Source organism: Gopherus evgoodei, chromosome 10 (genome assembly GCF_007399415.2).
Source record: "Gopherus evgoodei ecotype Sinaloan lineage chromosome 10, rGopEvg1_v1.p, whole genome shotgun sequence".
In the NCBI taxonomy this organism is placed as follows: domain Eukaryota; kingdom Metazoa; phylum Chordata; order Testudines; family Testudinidae; genus Gopherus; species Gopherus evgoodei.
The window spans coordinates 17,088,198-17,107,084 of NC_044331.1; the positions used below are offsets into that span (position 1 = coordinate 17,088,198).

An 18,887-nucleotide genomic window follows, 5' to 3' on the forward strand; every position below is an offset into this window, starting at 1 on the left:
CTAGTATTATAATCTGCAAAAGTGTGTTGTGACTTCAGTGGGTCTTCCGTGTGGGCACAATGGGCCTTCCTGTGCAGACGCAATTGTAGGTAGGGTACTTGTAATACTGAGGCCTGGTCCACACTACAGCGTTAAATCGATTTAAAGAGCGTTAAATCAATTTAACGCTGTACCCGTCCACACTACAAGGCACTTAAAATCGATTTTAAGGGGTCTTAAAATCAATTTTCTGTACTCCTGCTCAACGAGAGGAGTAACCCTAAAATCGATATTACTATATCGATTTAGGGTTAGTGTGGATGGAAATCGAAGTTATTGGTCCCATTCTTTTACTGAGCTACCCAGAGTGCACCGCTCCGGAAATCGATGGTAGCCTGGGACCATGGATGCACACCACCGAAGTAATGTGCCCTAGTGTGGACGCGTAAAATCGATTTTATAAAACCTGTTTTATAAAATCGATTTTATTAATTTCAGTTTTACTCTGTAGTGTGGACGTGGCCAGAGAACTTCCACACAGGGATCCGATCCTGCATGTTTTACACAGACAAAATTCTTCATTGACTTGAGTGGAAAGTTTTCCTTGAATAAGACAAGAAGGCTAAAGCCTGAATTATCTGCTAATTATTTTATAAGATCTATTTCGTTTGATAAAGGAAATGTTTTAATTACATTGTGTATTCTGTGCTGTTCTATTCTAAAACAGAGAGCACATGCTACACTTGCTCTGTAGCAATGGGATGAAATAACCCACTCAAATATCTTTGAAATCCTTTGTCTTTTCCTTTTCCTTTGAAAATGACAGTGCAGTCTGTGAATGGCTCTTTGGGGGATAAATATGCTTTGCAACGTAGCACATGGGGCTGAGGGGTTTGCTGAGTAGACAGATTTTTTTTTTAAACTAATATATCCTTCTAATAAAAATATGAGTCGCCAAATAGTGGATTTTTCAAAGCCTTTCCAGTGGGTTTTAGCCTACAAAAATTTATGCCCAAATTAATTTGTTAGTCTCTAAGGTGTCACAAGTACCCCTCGTTCTTTTTTCAGGAATATTACATTAGCGATTGCTTCTTTGTTCTGCTCATTTAACTTAAACTATGTTTGATATTTCCCTCCCTTTAGAGACTGTTAGTTTGTTTTACTTAAGGAAGATTTATCTATTGCAATAATTGGCTGACATTATATCTCTTTTAAGTAACTCACTCAGGGTCCTATCCTTCAAGGTGCTGAATATCCTCTGCTCCCTTGGGAGCCTTTGATGTTCTGGTTGTTTGCACTTTTTAAAAAATGAATCTAATAATTCATGGTACCACGGTAGAAACAAATATAGACAGGGAATAAAGCATCAAAAATATTTTAGGACACGTCTAAAAGACTCTTTCAGATGCCCTAGTTCAGACGTTTATTTTATTTATGTAAAATACCTTTTTACTCCTACAGAATAATTAAGTTTAAAGTACTGTAAGACCTGGATTTATCCAATTTAAAAAAAAAATAAATGCAGCTTTTTCCATATAGTGTGGTTATGTAGGATCAGAAGAAAGAAATGAGCTGAAGGGTTGTTTCATTACTATCTCTAGTCTAGACGTCTTTAAAAATAAAAAATTAAATGTTTTCTCTCTTCATTTTTATTTATTTATTTTTTGGTGCTGGACGTTGAAAGAAAACCCATTGCCAGTTGCAGTGGGGAAGCATGATCAGTGAGACACTCCTTCCTGGTCCCTCAGACAGAGCGAAGGGTTCAAAAGTAATTAATACCCCTTTCACATACTAGAGGCCATATACTTACTGCTTAACTCCACTTGCTCACTGCACTCAGTAAGATAATACTTTCTTACAGTTATTTTACATACATTCCCCCTTCACTTATATCTGTCCTCTAGTTCCAGTCTGTCCGCTGACCTCAAATAGATCACCTGGCTTCATTTTCTAAAAAGTCTTTATCTAGTTTACTTCAAGTATCAGAGGGGTAGCCGTGTTAGTCTGGATCTGTAAAAGCAGCAAAGAATCCTGTAGCACCTTATAGACTAACAGACGTTTTGGAGCATGAGCTTTCGTGGGTGAATACCCACTTCCTCAGATGCATGTCATGCATCTGAGGAAGTGGGTATTCACCCACGAAAGCTCATGCTCCAAAACGTCTGTTAGTCTATAAGGTGCTACAGGATTCTTTGCTAGTTTACTTCAGTCACACATCTGAATCCTCTTCACTCACGACAAAATAACCCTACCTAATCACTATTACTAAGATTAATTCTGGAAAAAAAAATTACCCAGGTCAGAAGATGAGAGGTTTAGCTTAATAATTGTAATGGTCATTGCATTTGTAGAAGCTTGTTTCAGGACTTTTTCAAGACTGAAGCAAATTATTTTTAAACTATTTCCTTTTGTCACACCCTCCTGAGAGTGCATCACTGTCTTATTCCCCCACTCTCCAGCTACTTAGGAATTAATGTTTAGTGGAGTATATTCAGTAAAACAAACAAAAGTCATTCTGATCTAGTTTGCAGTGATTTCTACCTAGAGTTATTCTGTTTTGGACAGGTTTAGTGTGTGTAGTGTTTGTGTTTAAGGCTGGATTATGCATTCTGCATCTTACTGAGACTGATTGAAAAAATTCCATGTATCCCAAAGAATTCCAGACTCTTATACTTGTAAGAGCTTACCTCAACCTCCTTACCTTTCCCCATCTGTTTATGGAATTATAAAATGCTCTTTGGAGCTTTTTGAGTGGGAGTGTGGGTTATCACGTCCCCTTGTTAACCCTGGGCATTACCTAAACAAAAATTAGTGGCCTTGTGCCTACATGATAGTCTTGTACCCATTGAAGTCAATGGCAAAACTTTCATTGTTTTCAGTGAGACTGGATCTAGCCCAGAGGTCCCCAAACTGTGGGGTGTTCCCCCCATTGGGGAGCACAGAGGACCGTTCGAGGGGGGCATGGCTGGGCCTGGGCCAGCCCCTGCGGGGGGGCAAGGAGGGAGCACTACCCAGCCCTGCTCTGCCCCCAACCTCGACCCCTTTACCCCTGTCTACATCCTCACCCCCAACCCATGGCCCCATGCCCATCCCTAGCTCTGTGCAGAAATGGCTGGGGGGAGGGGATGCGCAACCCTAAGAAGTTTGGGGACCAGTGATCTCACTCATAGTTTTCGCCACTGACCTTCTGTCCTTACTGATGGTGTATGATCTTTGAAAGTGTTGGCTTTGCCTATGATCCCAGCAAGCAGTGTATAGGCAGGGGTTCCACTTAACTGGCATGGAGATGGTCTAAAGATATTCCTGCAGAAGGGACATGGAGAAATCCAGTCAGAAACATTTAGGGCTGCTGGGGTGTTGTGGTTCTTCCTGTGGCCTGTGATTAAAGCTTCACTCCTCACACCCTTGTGGCCCCAAAGGGTACGTTCTCCCTGGGGAATAGCAGACCCTACACAGGAGGGACAGCAACCTTGGGTGGGCAGGAAGTCTGGGATTGGCCAAATTGTCCATAGAAAATGTTTCTTAAAAAGACAGAGTAGAGATAGCCAGGTAAAACTGACACGATTGTTCATAATGCCACATTATACAATTAAATAAAACCTTGAGAATTGCTCCTGGAACATGTAAGAAACATGTCATTTTAAGCTGGATTAATGTAAAGCTGGAGATCTATTTGTCAAAGGCAGTTTAACTCCTTCAGCAGTACTTAATCTAACATGAATCTAACGTGTTCTGTGATAGTACTCTCCAAATATGTTGAATGAAAAGAATGACTGGCACTCGTTCCAAAGCCCAGAAATCACGTCTCATCCATGAGACCCAAAAGATCCAACAACTGCAAAGCAGAGTTCTGTATCAGGCAGGCAGCCCTTGTGGCAGTCTAGTCAGTTACCCGGGAGTGGGAGAACTGTGCTAAAGGAAGCCCAGGAAGGACGGAGACAATGGGGAAACTGACATGCTAAAAGTATGGCTTTACATTAGCCGTAGACTGAGGACTTCTGTGCACAAGGAGTGAGTGATAACATGAATGGTTTTTCTCAACATGTCCTGCCAGTGACTTAAACGTAACAAAGAAAGACTGTCTCTGGTGGTTAGGAGAAAAGAAATGAGAATGGATGTTGCCTAATGGGCAAAATTAATGTGTGTGTTAACTCTTGTGACTCATTGTGTGATCTAGAGCTGTAAATTGGAGACTCAGGGCTAGAGTTAGCTTGGGTCAAGATGGCACAGTAAATGCTGGGACCTGGCATACGTTCAACAGGGAAATGTGGCGCACAGCTGACCAAGGGACCTGTAGTGTAGACCTCCGTTAATGCTTCTTAACACACTTTTAGCCAAACCTAGTTTACAGTCAAGAAACTACCTCACTTCCTGGAGTGAAAGTTTCACTGGGGAGCCACTGCCGTTCACCCTTAGGCCACATATCTTAACCTTTTCGGATGTAGTGGGTTCTGAGCATTGTTTAAAATGCAGGTAAAGAACTGTACATCTCTCCCCCACAAAATAATCCAGGGTTGGTGAAAAAATGCATTTTTTTCATTGACTTGCTCCTGAGCATGGTATTATGTAATACAGCCTGGTGATGGTGGGTTGTTTTGTTTTTTTTCGGTCACTAGGATGTTTCTTGGTGTATATTGTTAGATTAGGAGCCATTCCTCACTTCTGCTGATTTTTTCTTTTTTGGTTCCCTTTAATGCTTACGGTTTTGTCCAAAAATCATTCTTGCTGGCTTACAAAAACAGCAGGAACTGCAGCACTACTCCATTTTAAGCCTGATTTGTATTAGCCATTACATTGGTTCCACATGCTGCTAGGGTGGAGACATCATTTAAATTCCCAACACAGCCAGTCGGGCCAGGAATTGCAACCCTGTGGTAAGTGGCAGTGACTTTCTAGTTCTTGATTACGTTATGTTAGAAGAGAGGATTGTTCCCAGAGCAATTTACCCAGAAGAAATAATGGAAATAGAGTTCCAGGATGACCTTACACCCCAGTGATCTAGTTGGCTGGAGTCAGTTATTACTCAGCTTCTCCATCATGGAGACTGCAGTAGTCTCATGCTTTGTCATCACTACGATATGGGTAGATTCTGAGCTCACTGAGCACTTCATATGAGGATATGCATTTCTGTGGCTGGTGAGAGAAGGATTTATGACCGTGAGCAGAACAAAATATGCATTTTATCTGAGACAGGTTTTGGTCCTGTTGGTGCTGATTTTAAACTTGCTGTGTTTAGAGCTTTCATCCTCTCTCTTTTTCTGAACCATTGATGCTGGGGTGTGTTTAAAGGAGTTCATCTAGGGCAGTATAGCCTGTGATCCAGGGAAGGAGTGTTGTAGAAAACCTCTGCAGTGAGGCAGTCCTGTAAAATTCTGTTTCATTTCAAGACACTGAGCTTGAAAAGTTTTTCCTAGAAACATGCAATGGGTCTGTCAGAAAACACACCACTCCTCTAAACACACCACTCCTCTTCCCAGTAGTTTCCTGCTGAAGTCATTTAAGGCATTTTGCTGCTTTCATCCGTGTATATAGCGAGTACTCATGGGCCAAGTTTTTTTTAAATGGAATACAAGTAAAATTTTTTGCTCTTAAAAATCATCAGTGAAAAGAGTTGGAAGCTGCTTTGTATGCAAGATTAGCTCAGCAACGTACCTATTTCTCATTTCCATTCTTTCCTCAATTGCAGTGACGTGGAGGTAGGTGTTTTTCTCCTTTAGCTACTACTAAGAGCATGGGTTTGCACAACCCTAAGGGGTTGGGAGGGAAGTACTTCACTTCAGGGCTGCCTGTTCAGGGCACAAGAGGTGACTTGGAAAGGCGCGTGAATTCCATTTACTGTGCACTCAGACCTGAAGATCATAGTAAATTCAGCCTACACTATTTGCTCTGTAGCCAGAGCTATAGTGCAGTGGCTATTTAAAAATCTTTCCTCTCCAGGAATTGGCAAGCAGCCCTTTTACGGTTACATACGTTTAACCGAGTTTGTTCCAAGTTCAGCTCTTTATGCCAAAAAGAACAGTAAACTTTTGTTATGTTACTGCTTTATTCACACTTCAGTCTAGACCATAAAAATAATGTAAGGATGAAATTTACTTCAGCGTCGAGGGACCGCACCCCAGGTAAGCTCTTTATTAAGGGTTTAAGTGGGAGCTATGTGGATTTAGGGCTTTGTGCAGTCCATCTATATTGGGTGAATTTCACCCTCTCACCTTTCCCTGTTCTCTCCTGATGTTCCTATTCTTGCACATATATACTAAATAGTGCTCTTTGTCCATGGATCTCAAAGCGCTTTACAAAGGTGGCTGGACATTATATATGATACATTTTAAAAAGTAACTGCTAATTATCTAGTAGGACAGTGCATTCCTGTTTTAGTCCGTTGGATTGATATGAAATTTAAAATATGTATTTGCATTTTCTGTTAAACTGTTTACACATGATGCATATTTTGTTGTGTCTGCAATGCATGGTTTAGTGGATTGGGCATAGGACTTGAAATCCTGAGACCTGGCTCTGCCTATCCACCTTTTATGAAGTGCTTTAAGAGCCACAGGTGAAGACGGCTTTATACAATACTAAGAACTTCTGCTTGACAATAGGGTAGAAAAAGTTCTTGTCACCTTGAAAATAGCTCTGAACTGCATTCAAATGCCATAGGCTCAATACAGCAGTGTGATGGGGGAAGGGTTGGCGCACTTCTCGAAAGACTGATATGGGACTATTGGAGATTGCATTCAAGGATCTGACATCTGATCTCAAGAGCTTTATATTTTGTGTTAAGTGATCATCAGTTTTTTCCAGCTAGTCCTGAATTCTTGTGGCTTCTCATATCAAGGCTGTCAATCCCTGTTTACTTTTGTGGTGAGTTAGCAGTTGGCATTAGAGGTGCATGGTTTGTTTCCATTGTCATGTGGATACCTTGCAGGAGCCAAAGCATGCATTAGTGATTGGTTGCCTATGAAAAGCTCAACCAGTCAGTTCAAAATAGAGGTGGGATTTAGTCCTGACATATTTGAACGGACATGATGTGCCAAGAAGGGGAAGTATGTCAATCAAAGGTTGTTCTGTCATGGTTTCTGCCCCCCTCTTCCCTTCTTCAACACAGGATGTCCTAAGACTATTGCAGTAACTGACTAATTTAGCATCCGTTTCTGTGCATGCCTACCTCTCTAAATGGCAAGCACACACAGCTGGCTGTTTAAGGCATGTAATGTGGAGGTAGCAATAAAACCAGTGAAAGCAGCAAAGAATCCTGTGGCACCTTATAGACTAACAGACGTTTTGGAGCATGAGCTTTTTCCATTACATGCATCTGAGGAAGTGGGTATTCACCCACGAAAGCTCATGCTCCAAAACGTCTGTTAGTCTATAAGGTGCCACAGGATTCTTTGCTGCTTTTACAGATCCAGACTAACACGGCTACCCTCTGATAAATAAAACCAGTGGAAGAGGTAAAAGGCTTTCCCCTCTCACAATAAAACCTTCTGAAAGTTGTTGACCGAGGGCGATAAGCGGGTCAGTGGCTGTTTAGGTTAGGTAAGGATTGGGTGTGACAAGCAGCAGGATACTGTTTGTTTAGGTTTTGTCCTTTGGGAGTAGTTCAATATTTCAGGCACACTGGGGAACTCCTCCCCCTGTTCCGCCTCCAAGAGGGTTGGGATCAGAAATAGACATGGGGAGATTTGAGAGAACAAGACTAAAAAAGCCTCTAAAGTGCTTACTTATTCCATAGTACCAGCCTTTTTTGGATAGTTATATAGAATCTAGCAGCACTTGCTGACTGATTCTTCTTATAATATAAAATATACAAGAAGATGGCTGGCCCCGGTTGTAGATACCTGACAAAATATCTAAGATACAGCCACAACAGTAAGATACACTGGAAACCAACCCTGCTGGAGGAGTCCCCCACACTGGCTCCTGGGGAAGAGATGGGTAGTGTTTTACAGATAACTCTCCTAAGCAATACTTTGCTTTCCCTAGGTGACTGTGTGTACGCACCTATGCTTAGTTTGCATGTACCCTCCAGCAAATGGACCATGAACACTTGTTTCCTTTAGTTTGTTGGTTGGGGGGAAGAAGGGTTACTTAAAGAGGAATTGGATGAGTGACTGTCAAAAGTATGATCAAAAGGTATACTAAAAGCAGATGAGAAACAGCCACGAAGAAGGAAGGGGGATATACTTTTATAAATCAATACTGTACTTAAGAGATCATGAAGCAAAAAAAGTCTTTCTGATAGTAAAAGCTAGGACCCCTACAGTAATGGACTTAGAGAATAGAAATTGTTAGAAGAGCAAACAGGAGCCACCAGAGTCACTGCCACAATAATTATGCCATCTACATGAAAAATGTGCGTGACAGCAACAGTACATGCAGTGAGGCCAAATGGCAGCACCTAGAGGTAATCCACATAGTTGTTAAGCTGGAATGCCATTTGCTCCATGGAGTGCTCCCTAATAGTGCCCTTGAAGGCACTAGCCATCCCAAAGGAAACGGGTCTCCCGGGTGGATATCCAGGGAGCAGCATACTGCATTTTCATAGGTATTCTGCGTATTGAGCCTCCCAAGTATAGTCCTTCTCATTGTGTCTATCAGGCACAGTTGAGCCCTATGTGCAGCTGTTACATGGTACAATTTGAATAGTGAAGGCCATGAACACTGTGTGCCCACAGTGAACCTGTGGTATGCTGCATGTGCAGAGGATTCCCTCCTCTGGCCAAATGTGAGGAGGGAATCCAAAGTCAGGGACTCTCTCCTCAGGAAGCCCCTCTGAAAACTTATTACAGGCTCATGGAGCTTTTCTTGCAACATAACTTGCTGCAGAATATTATTGCAACAAATACTTGTAGTAATATTCAAAGGATTTGACCTTTATGTGAATAAGAATAGAGGCATCTGAACATTATCACTAGCAATAATAAATTAAAGGCCTGTGCATCCGGGCATAAACTACTGACCAGCTGGGATCAAGAAGAAATGGCCCATCTCCAAGGGCACAGTATTTCACAAGCTGGAGGGGTTGGCAAGGTATGCCTCCTCTACAGCATGTGGCATTGCTCAATATCAGAGACAGGAAATGGGAATAGATGGAGCACTGATCTGTTCTCATGCATCAAGCTCTAGGATCTGCAGCTTTCTATCAAAAATTCTCTCCCTCAAGACAGCATTAGAAATGGAAGGTAAAGTGACTGAATTTTTGGCTTTGAAGTCCTCTTGTGAGAGGAGACTATCCAGGCTCACTCAGGAACTGCCACCTTTCCAGGTACAGCTCAAATGGGATTGAAAGCTAAACGAGTTATAAATGCCATTCAAGACCTAATGTAAAGGTCAGTAGAAGAGACCTTTTGTTTTAGGGCTGCAGTTCGTCATTCTAATTCACACTGGGATTCAAACCAGCCAAACCAAAGAAATGTAGAGTTAAACAAAACAAACCCCAGTTTGAGCCTAAAAGGCAGAACAGTACATGAATGGCTAGAAAATTTCTGCTAGCATTTTTTCACTTTTATACCAATCTTAACTTTGAGGTTATTGTATTGAAAGTCACCAAAGTGACTGATTTGTTTTGAACGGTGGCTATTAAAACATTAACATTTGCCCACAGACACCGGAGTTTTTCTGTATGCTTATTTCCAGTTCCATGTTACCACTCTATTCTGTTATTACCTGTTCTCAGATACCACTGTTGTGGTGACTGATGGCAAAAGCTAAAAGAACAGGAGTCCTTGTGGCACCTTAGAGACTAACAAGTTTATTTGAGCATAAGCTTTCGTGGGCTACAGCCCACTTCATCAGATGCATAGAATGGAACATATAGTGAGGAGATATATGTACATACAGAGAACATGAAAAGGTGGGAGGTCCCCTACCAACTCTAAGAGGTGAATTAATTAAGATGAGCTATTGTCAGCTAGGGTTTCTTTTCAATGGCAACCATTGTAGCAATCCAACCTCTCACATATCCTTGTACAATGTGTCAGTACCAAAAACGTAGCATATGCCAGTTGTATTATTAACATAAAGGTGGCCAGATACAGTTCTTGCTGTTTCTCCTGTTTAAGTAAACCGTTAAAAGGAACTACAACCTCCTATTCAGAATGCAAGTGACGTGACACTGAAAACAGAGTGAATCACAACATATAAATAAATGCTTTTCAGTTGAAGTCTCTCACTACTGAGCTGGAGCTGTATTGTGCTGCTGTTTAATCTCAGCTACAGCAAGCACGCACAAATGAAATAAGTGATTTGAATATAGTCGAAGGAAGACTATATAGCTAATGTAGAGTATTGCAATTTTACTACAATGGAGTTTAAATCTACACTAACTTTACAACATCCTAGAAAACTTATTTCTTCCCCCTCTACCCCTACCCCAAAGATTTAGCCCATGTGAATTTATTTTCTGCATGTGGATTTTACTTCATCTGTTTCAAATGAATAACTGAAAACCACACTCAGATGCTGTATCATTTATCCTTTTACTCTAATGGCTGTTGTCGTAAAACTCCACCTGCCATCTACGTTGATGTTCAAGTTTTACCATATTTACTAATCAATCTTTAGGAGTACTGCAATAAACATACATCAAAACAACTCTGAAATTGTCATTTTCTGTATGAATACATATACAGGAATCCCTTCACCTACCACTGAAATGCCACCAATCTCCACAGCAGAAATTAAACACCATGTAGCAACACTGAATAAGTAGCTACTTAAGACAGGAAGTGAAGCACACTGAAACTGTATGGGGACTTTCAGCAAATAGAAGGTATAAGTATGTGATCTGGAGTTTGGCCAGGATGTTGGATTACATTCCTGTTCTGGCAGAAAATGACCTAGGAACTGTAAGGACTACAAGTATTCAGGACCTTGAGATTTGTCTTATCCAAAATTATCAACACCATTTTGTGCATCAAGCTGTATTTTTCATGAAGCTCTCTCACAGGAATATCAGACAAGTCCAGCCCTGATGCAATCAGTCTGAGATGGTACAAAAGCACACTTGAGAGTGACTGGTTGTTTGCGGTAGCATTGTAGCTATGGTGAGAGATATAAGAGAGACAAGGCAGGTGATGTAATATCTTTTATTGGACCAACTTCTGTTGGTAGAAGGGACAACCTTTAAAGCTTCACAGAACTCTTCCTCATGTCTGGAGAAGGTAACAGAGGTGCCCAAGCGAAAAACAAAGGGGGAGAGATTGTTAAACATAATAGGTTCATAGGTTGTAGGAGACCACTTAAAATGAAGTGGGCAAGTAATACCCCTGGACTCACAGGAAAATGGAGAGGTAGTAGTGGGAGGGTTAGACAGTGGAGGTAGCAGGGTATGTTACAGATTGTTAAAATGGGCCATAAAATCAGTATCTCAAGTCCATGGTGTTTAGTGTCCAGCAGTTATGAATTTAAGGGCTTGTCTACATTTGAAATGCTATAGTGGTATAGCTGCACTGCTCTAGCACTTCAGTATAGACACTACCAATGCTGACAGGAGGGATTCTCCCATCAGTATAGGTAATCTACCTGCCAGAGAGGCAGAAGCGAGGAGAATTCTTCTGTAGACCTAGTGCTGTCTACACTGGGGATTTGGTCAGTTTAACCGCGCTGTTCAGGGGTGCAGATTTTTTTCACACCCCTAGGCAATATAGTTAAGTTAACTTTAATTTTTTAGTGTAGATCAGGCCTAAGTGCCCATGCTCATCTCTTGAAGGTGTTGTGTAGGTTTCCTATGAGGATGAAGAGAGAGGTCAGATACGGAGTGATCGCTTTGTGAAAAGTATTCTTGCATGGGTGTTTTGTCTATCATTTCTTTTCGTGAGAGTTCATTCAAGAGCATAGTGATTGGTTTCACCCATAGAGGAGTTGTTGGGGCATTTGATGCACTAGATGAGATACGCCACTTACTGTGATAGGTGTGTGTAGGGCTTATGGATCTTGAAAGGCGTGTTGTAAAAGAATTATAAATGAGCAAATTTCATATCTAACCTCTCAGTCCTCATCCTCAAAGGAAACCTGCACAACATCTTCAAGAGACAAGCCTGGGAATTTAAATTCATAACTCTGCTGGATACTAAAAACAGTGGACTTAACAGAGACGCCAGTTTTATGGCCCGTTACAACAATTTGCAACACACCCTGCTGCTTACAAACCCTTCAGTGTCCTATGACTGCAGAGATGTTAATTGCCCACTTCATTTTAAGTGGTCGCCTACAACATGTATGAACCCCCTGTGCTTAAACAGTCTGTCCCACCTTGTATTTAACTTGGGTATTCTCGTTCCATGCTCCAGAGCTTGTCCCTTTCACCAACAGGAGTTGGTCCACCAAAAGATACTACCTCACCCACCTTGTCTTTCTTATACATAACAGTAAGCTGTATATCGGGGTCGGCAATCTACGGCATGCATGCCAAAAGTGGCACGCAAGCCAATTTTGCCTGGCACGCAGCTGCCGGTCGAGGTCCTGGCTGCCAGCCCCACTCAGCCTCCTGCCAGTCTGGGGTTCTGTTCACTCAGCTGGCAGGAGGCTGAGCGGGGCTGGTGGCCAGCACCCCAGACCGGTGGCAGGCCTGCCCTCCAGTTCCCCGCTCACTGCACTCGGTTCTGTGGCTCCCAGGAGTGTGAGCCGCTGGGGCATGGGGCCCCGAGCCTGCTGCAAGAGGGGCAGTGGCAGTGGCTTACACTCCCGGGAGCTGCAGAGCCCAAGTGCGGTGAGGAACCCGCATGTATCTGCTGCAGGAGGCCCCCGGGGGGGGGGTCACTGGGCCACAGCCCAGCCAGCCGCGCCCCCCCCGGCTCCCCTCCTCACTGCGCTAGGATTCTGTGGCTCCCAGAAGTGTGAGCCGCCACAGCCGCTGTCCCTCCTGCAGCTCCTCCCTCCCGCTGCCTCAGCATTCCCTGTCGAGTTTTGCCTCCACGTGAAGCCAGCATCTGACTAGCATGGGCATGGTAAGGGGAGTCCCTGGGGGGCAGTCAGGGAGAAGGGGGAGGGTTGGATGGGTCGGGAGTTATGGGGGTCCTGTCTGAGGGTGGGGAGTGGTTGGATGGGGCGTGGAAGTCCTGGGGGGTCTGTCTGGGGGTGGGGGTGTGGATAAGGGTTGGGGCAGTCAGGGGACAGGTACGGGGTAGGGTCCTAGAGGGATAGTTAGGGTGGGGGAGTCTCAGGAGGGAGCAGTCAGGGGACAAGGAGCAGGGAGGCTTAGGTAGGGAGTGGGGTTTGGGGGGGGCAGTTAGGGGCAGGGGTCCCAGGAGGAGGCAGTCAGGGGACAGGGAGGAGTTGGGGGTTCTGACAGGGGCAGTCAGGGTGGGAAGTGGGAGGAAGTGGCCGGGGTGAGGCTAGGGCAGGGCTCTCCCCTCTTTTTGATTGTTGAAATATGGTAACCCAAGGTGAGGGGGGAGCCAGGGGGCACATGGGGGCTGGCGCCCACATACATCCACTGCAGCTTGCAGGAGCCCCCTGGGGGGAGCCGGGCCACAGCTTGGGTGTGGGGGGAGGTCACAGCTGCTCCCTGCTAGCGGCACTGCCGCCTTTGCAGGGCTGCTGCCTGCCTGCACCATGCTGGCTCCTCCATGGCTGGGGCTCGCTGCTGCCTCAAGCAGGATGCTCTGGCTCTCCAGTGCCTCCGGAAGGCGGCTCCTCCCTGTCGAGCTGCTGCAGCGGCCCAAGCCTGGCAAAGCCAGTGAGTGGATTTGGGGCGGGGGCCACTGGAGTGGGGTTGGAAGAGCTTGTGTGGGGGGGCTGTGCACCCTCCAGGGGGTTCAGGGGGCAGGGAGGGGGAAACCTGGTCTGGGGAGCAGCCCCTGGGCATAGCAGGCCCTTGGGGTCTATAAAGGCTCATCGGGATTTGCCACTCAATGAACCGATGTGCGAGGAGGAGGGCGCAAGGTGCAAGTTTTGCTTAGGGCACAAAATATCCTTGCACTGGCCTTGCCCCAGGGGGTGCATGCACCCCAGATTAAGAACCTCTGTACTAAATTGATAAGATCTGCATTTTAATTTAATTTTAAATGAATCTTCTTAAACATTTTAAAAAACTTGTTTACTTTACATACAATAGTTTATAGACTTATAGAAAGAGACTTTCTAAAAACGTTAAAATGTATTTCATCAGCACGTGAAACCTTAAATTAGAGTGAATAAATGGAGACTCGGCACACCACTTCTGAAAGGTTGCTGTACAATAACGTGTAAATGGGTGCTTTCAGTACCATCCAGCATTCTGTAGCACATGTATATGGATGTATCACAATTAGGCCTCAGTCTATGTCTAAATTTATGTTCAAAATGCACTCAACCAGATTAAACATTATCAGAGAGTAACTCTTGGTTAGCAAATATAGCTGAGTGAATAAATAACATTTGAATTGAGCATCTTTTTCTGCTTGGGGATTGTCCCACAAGCACTGTTAGATTTTCTCTAGTTTATTATTTGAAATTATTCACCAAATAATTTGTGCAAATAATTCTGAGCCTGCAGATTGCTTATCAGCCATTCACTACATCTGATGTTCAAAATTTCAGCTGTACCCTTTAGTTCTATGTAATTGCATCGATAGAGTTTGGAAGTGTTTGAGCTCAAAATTTGGTTTCTGTGAATATTCTTTAATATTAATGTAGAGGCAGCTGTTGATATCCTTACTTACATGGAGTAGTGCCTTTCTTCACAAAACAGCCCATTACCTTCAGTAGGATTATTCATGGATTCACTATTCAATGTGAATAAAGGTAACCCCAGATAATCTTGCCACTGAACTCACTTGTTAGAATATTACAAAAGGGGGTGTGGATAAGGCTGAGTTCAGTTCAGTTATTTTATTTGGCCAAATACTCATGGAAATGATTCTGAAACTATTTACTTTGCCACTATTGAGTTAATTTAAGAAATACACCTGGAGATTGTCTTATCCAAAACATTTCTTTTTTAACTCACTGTGTAAGAGATCCTTGGAGAAGGTTTCCTTAGCAAAAAAATCTCCCCATTTTCCTTTAGTGTTCATTAGCAAGTTTGGTTGATGTAAGTAAGGCTGCTCCTTAGTGCTGTAGTGCTGACAAGTACCTTTAGAAATATGTAAAAGTCAACTGCTTTGATATATAGCAAACAAAATCCCTAAAGGGCAATTTTTAGCCAGCCTCTGATTTTGTGAATTCAGCTTTGCATCCGCAACTAGCTATGTTTGGGGGGAAAAGTAGGCATGTGGAGGAAAAAATGGTGTGCAATCATTTTGCACATGACAATTCAGGTTTTCTTTACATGTGGGGGAGTCACATGGGAAAAGCGGTTGAGCATGAAAAATTTGAAACTGGGATGCTGAAAATTTGGCTTTATATCTAAAAATGTATATGTACAAGATTAGCAATTTAAAAAGATCAAAACACAATTCTTATCTCTAACGATCCTTAGTTCTCTTATCTCAGGACTGCAAACCTCAGCTCTATGGTCTTTAGAGCAATTCCTTTCGTTTGTTTATTTTCCCTTAAAAAGAGAATGAAGTAACATTTTAAAGAGAGAGTTGTTGGACAGCAAAACACATTTGTTACTCTCAATGGCAAGAGTTCAAATGATAGCAATTTTAGATTAATATATACTTTCTGCTAATTTTGAGAGCACATATCCATACCTAGTGTAAAAACAAATGTCCTTAGGTGACACCAAAATGGAGGAGTGTCACTTTTGAGAGGCCAAAGGCGAAATGTGATTCTGGTTCTTGCAGGTGTGTTCTCACAAGGCTGGGAAAGTCTTTATTTTTGGGGGTTTCCATGGAAATGCTGGCAGTCTGAAATGGAAACAAAAATATTTAAAAGATGTTTTTAAAAAAAGAGCATGATTCAAAGATGACTGAAGTTTGTGTTTTTTTGGAGCAGAAAGCAGAAATGTTGTCGTACATGGATTTCATAGATCTGTCTTTAGTAAATCCAAAAGGAAAGCGAAGGCACATTTTTACAAACGGTTGTGCATTTTGCACCATAAAAACAACCAATGCTTCAGGAAAGTTTATTTCAGTGTCCGCACACATGGATTAGCTCTTTTAATTAATTTTAATTCTGTGAAAGAAGCAGTTTTCTGTACCTGAATTTACACACAATCAAAATAATGCTTTCACAAGGATGAAATTTGTGACCATCAAATGTGTGACAAAAACGGAGCAGATTTATTTTATGTAAGAGAATTTGCTCACTTATTTAAAAAAAAAGGTTTTGTTTAAAGATGTACGTTGAGACAATTTTTCCTGATTTTATGTCCCTTACGTGTAGTTCAATTAAAGTGCAGTCCTGTGAGAGGCCTCAGCCCTCATCCTATAAGCAGGATTCCAATGGCTGCAGGGGGTGCTTAGCACCTTACATGACTAGTCCTGAAAGGGAGAAATGGCCTCTGTACTGAGGCTATTTTGCATTAGCTATGTTGCTGTAACAGGGCTAGTGAGGGTCTGGAGTATACCCCTGACAAAGGGAGCCTCTCTGGCAGGTGCATAGCTAGCTGTGCATTCCTCCCTTCACACAGGACCCTTAGTTCAGTTCAGAAGGCTGCTGCAGTGCCCACAGGGCTAGGGTAGCTTAGGTAGAAGGTAGGACAGCCTTCAGAGATGCCTTAACAAGCACCGGAGGCTGAACTAGTCCCCAGTATCAGGGGGGCTCAAGCCTTCTCCCTTCTGTCCCTGTGATGGGCTACCAAGTAGCCATCTAGAACTAGCTGATCCTAGGCAAAACAAAGGTCGTGCACAACCCCTTTCTCCAGCCTCGGAAGACAATAAGTAAGGTGATCAAGTGAGGAGGGAGCCGATAGCAGTGCTATTTATATATTACAATTGGAAAATGGCATTTGCAAGTGCCTCAGTTATAGGGTCCCACTGAAAGAAGAAAAAAATCCAGCATCTATGGAAACCTCCAAAAATTGCCTCTCAGTGTGGAAACCGGATGTATATTTTGTTGAATCAGGCTCTTAATTATGGAGCATACAAAGGGATTTCTCCCACAGTATACTTCCTTTTAAACAATAGTGTCACACCTGCTTTTCTGACAAGCCTGGTAGCACTTGATGTATTGTTTGTTTCCACAGCAACATCCTACTAATCAGCAATTGATCCTCCTCTTTTCATTTTAGTGTCTCTGCTGCCCAAATTTCTTCCAATTTACTTGTCATTAAAACAAGGATCTCCAAGTGACCCCCAATCGTCTGCCCTTCCTGTCCATTCCTGGTTATGCCAAAAACTGTTAGTTCACAACAGGAAACCAATAGCTTGTGCTATCAGGAGACATTTCCTTCACAGCACAAAACGTCTGAGTAATAATTTCAAGCAAGGCTTCACCCATTTCCTGTAAAAGGAGGAAAGTTTGCCTATCCCAGTCCCTCAGAGCTCTCTGTTTCCATCCCTTCTGTGATGTAATGCCTTCTGTATAGGGAAGATGGATCATTTTCCCTTAGCAGTACGAAGTTCAGTATCCTGTATAAAGATTTGATACAGCTCTTTCAGTGATGAAATGTGTAACGTTTACAAAGAATTAAAAGATCTGCCACAGTTTATACATGTGACATCCCCTTTTTCAAAATAAGTTAAGGTTCTGGAGTCCGGGGAGAAAAGCTATGATGGAAGGAGAAGGCTTAAGATTCACACATGTTCTGTTTTATGAAACGTTTTGCTTGTAAAGCAGAATGTTAGCGTTACAGCTATAACTTATGAACATTTTTCCAGTAGATGTGAGGGCTCAGCTAGTTATCAGAACACTTGCTAAATGCCAGAACACTAAGGATTGGAGTGATAATTACTGGGTATGTATGTTACTCAAATACATCAGAGAGAGAGAGAGAGAAAATACTGTCTGTCTTGACTCAACAAGTCACTTTTGCACATGCTCAAGTCCCTTCCTACTCAGCAAAGCATTTAAGCATGTGCTTGCTTAAGCGTTTTGCTGAATTAGGATTTAATACAATGTTAAGGTGGCACAGTTAAAAAAATCACAAACTATTAGGAACTATAAAAGTTAAGGTTCCACTGGAAGTAGATCTGTGTTTTATGATGCATGTTTTTAGACAGCAATGTACTAAGCCAATGTTTCCCAAACTTGGGACACTGCTTGTGTAGGGGAAGAACTGGTGGGCCAGGCTGGTTTGTTTACCTACTGCGTCCGCAGGTCCGGCCGATTGCGGCTCCCACTGGCCACGGTTCGCTGCTCCAGGCCAATGGGAGCTGCTGGAAGCAGCGCAGGCCGAGGGGCACACTGGCCGCTGCTTCCAGCGGCTCCCATTGGCCAGTGGGAGCCGTGATCAGCCGGACCTGTGGACACGGCAGGTAAACAAACCGGCCCGGCCTGCTAGGGGCTTTCCCTACACAAGTGGCGTCCCAAGTTTGAGAAACAATGTATTAAGCTATTCCCTTAACAAGCAAAGTAGGAATAGAAAATTCATACGTTCATGTGTTATTTTGATTAAACCTAATTTTGCATTTCTTGGCCTTTTAATTTTTATTAAGCAACTGCAACATTGAATTACCACATTCTTACCCAACTAATTTGCTAGAGATTTCTTTAAAGAACCAAAGGGCTCATGAGTAGGATTTTTGTTTATTCCATGTAGGCAAAAAGTGCCAAAGCCACTTCATAGTGGAAAAAAAACAATGAAATCTGTGTAAGCTTTTAAGCCAGTTCAAGTCCGGAAGGGGGACTGGTGCTTAGAGACCTACAGTAATAAGTGTACGCTTCAGGGAAGATGTATCCAGAAAAACATATCCAAATGCTCAACCTTAGAACAGAGTCATATTATACATCCTTATGGATCCTTGTGTATTTCAAAGATTTATAACTTCTAACCAATTTTTAATCAAAACTTAGGCCCTAATGACCATATCTGTACCAAGTTCCATATTTCTGCTGCTTTTAGTTAGCCACCCACTCTTCTACACAGATATCTTCACTGC

General features: G+C 42.8%; 1 long non-coding RNA gene across 5 annotated transcripts in view; it reads right to left on the bottom strand.

Annotated features, from left to right (window-relative positions):
- LOC115658522 overlaps positions 1 to 18,887 on the bottom strand; it is a 95,430-nt gene that overhangs the window by 21,214 nt on the left and 55,329 nt on the right. For 4 of the 5 annotated variants that reach the window (XR_004002322.1, XR_004002323.1, XR_004002325.1 and 1 more), the window contains 2 exons: positions 15,597 to 15,752; positions 3,164 to 3,282 (listed from right to left, as the gene is read on the bottom strand). This is a non-coding gene — a long non-coding RNA (uncharacterized LOC115658522). The remainder of the gene's footprint in view (positions 1 to 3,163; positions 3,283 to 15,596; positions 15,753 to 18,887) is intronic. The other variant, XR_004002324.1, reaches the window with a different exon arrangement.